Raw genomic sequence first — 2,440 nt, forward strand, 5'->3', positions numbered from 1 at the left:
TGTCCAGTTCTCCCAACACCATCTGTTAAACAGGCTGTCTTTTTTCCATTGGATATTCTTTCCTGCTTTCTCAAATATCAGTTGGCTGTATACCTTTGAGTCGAGGTCTGAGTTCTCAATTCTATTCCATTGGTCAATGTGTCTATTTTTGTGCCAATACCATACTGTCTTGATGATGACAGCTTTGTAGTAGAGGCTAAAATCTGTGATGGTGATTCCTCCCGTTTTGATTTTATTCTTCAATACTACTTTGGCTATTCGGGGCCTTTTGTGGTTCCATACAAATTTTAGGATAGTTTGTTCTAGTTTTGAGTATGCTGGTGCAATTTTTATCGGAATTGCATTGAATGCGTAGATGGCTTTGGGTAGTAATGACATTTTAACTATATTTATTCTTCCAACCCATGAACATGGAATGTTTTTCCAATTGGTGTCTTCTTCAATTTCCTTCCTAAGTTTTCTATAGTTTTCATAATACAGATCTCTCATATCCTTGGTTAGGTTTATTCCTAGGTATTTTATGGTTTTTTGTGCAATTGTGTATAGGATCAGCTTGATTTCTCTTTCTGTTGCTTCATTATTGGTGTATAAAAATGCAACCGATTTCTGTACATTGAGTTTGTACCCTGAAACTTGGCTGAATTCTTGGATCAATTCTAGTTGGCTTCAGGTGGAGTCTGTCGGGTTTTCTACGTAGAGTATCAAGTCGTCTGCAAAAAGTGAAAGTTTGACTTCCTCTTTGCCAATTCTGATGCCTTTGATTTCCTTTTGTTGTCTGATGGCTGATGTTAGGACTTCCAGCACTATGTTAAACAACAATGGTGAGAGTGGACATCTCTGTCATGTTCCTGATCTCAAGGGGAAAGCTCTCCATTTTTACTCATTGAGGATGATGTTAGATGAGGGCTTCTCATAGGTGGTTTTTATGATGTTTAAGTAAGTTCCTTCTATCCCAACTTTCTCTAGAGTCTTTATTAAGAAGGGATGCTGTATTTTGTCAAATGCTTTTTCTGCATCTATTGACAGGATCATATGGTTTTTATCTTTTCTTTTATTGNTATCACATTGATTTGCGAATGTTGAGCCAGCCCTGTAACCCAGGAATGATTCCCACTTGATCTTGGTGGATAATTCCTTTTATGTGCTGTTGGATTCGATTTGCAAGGATCTTGTAGAGGATTATTGCATCTGTATTCATCAAGGATATAGGCCTATAATTCTCTTTTTTTGTTGGAACCCCTGTCTGGCTTGGGAATCAGAGTGATGCTGGCTTCATAAAATGAGTCCGGGAGTTTTCCTTCAATTTCTATTTTTTGGAATAGCTTGAGAAGAATTGGGATTAATTCTGTTTTAAACGTCTAGTAGAATTCCCCAGGGAAGCTATCAGGTACCGGGCTCTTATTTGTTGGGAGATTTTTGATCACTGTTTTGATTTCTTCACTAGTTATGGGTCTGATAACCTATCTCCTCCTGTGTGAATTTTGGTAGTGTATGTGTGTTTAGTAATTTGTCCATTTCTTCTAAGTTGTCCAATTTGTTGGCATATAATTTTTCATAGTATTCCCTGATAATTGCTTGTATTTCTGAGGGGTTGGTTGTAATAAGTCCATTTTCATTCATAATTTTGTCTATTTGGGTGCTCTCTCTTTTCTTTTTGATAAGTCTGGCTAGAGGTTTGTCAATTTTGTTTACTTTTTCAAAAAACCAACTCTTGGTTTCATTGATCTGTTCAATTGTTTCTTTGGTCTCTATGTTGTTTATTTCTGCTCTAATTTTTACTATTTCTCTTCTTCTACTGGGTTTAGGGCGTTCTTGTTGCTCTGCCTCTAGTTCCTTTAGGTGAGCTGTTAGATTTTGGACTTGCGCTTTTTCTAATCTCTTGAAATAGGCCTGGAGAGCAATGTACTTTCCTCTTAGGACTGCCTTGGCCGCATCCCATAGATTTTGAATTGTTGTGTTTTCATTTTCATTTGTTTCCATATATTTTTTAATTTCCTCTCTAATTGCCTGATTGGCCCATTCATTCTTTAGAAGGGTGTTCTTTAACCTCCATGTTTTTGGAGGTTTTCCAGACTTCTTCCTGTAATTGATTTCAAGTTTCAAAGTATCATGATCTGACAGTGTGCGTGGTATGATCCCGATTCTTTTATATTCATTGAGGGATGCTTTATGTCCCAGTATGTGATCTATCTTGGAAAATGTGCCATGCGCACTTGAGAAGAAAGTAAACTTCCTGGCCTGAGGATGTAGAGTTCTAAATATACCTGTCAGATCCACCTGGTCCAATGTGTCTTTCAAGTCCATTATTTCTTTAGTGATTTTCTGTCTGGTTGACCTATCCATTGCTGTAAGCGGAGTATTAAAGTCCCCTGCTATTAGCACATTCTTATCTATAAGCTTGTTTCTGTTTGTGATTAATTGTTTTAGATATTTAGGTGCT

This window comes from Crocuta crocuta, unplaced genomic scaffold (assembly GCF_008692635.1).
Source record: "Crocuta crocuta isolate KB4526 unplaced genomic scaffold, BGI_CrCroc_1.0 scaffold997, whole genome shotgun sequence".
Taxonomy (NCBI): domain Eukaryota; kingdom Metazoa; phylum Chordata; class Mammalia; order Carnivora; family Hyaenidae; genus Crocuta; species Crocuta crocuta.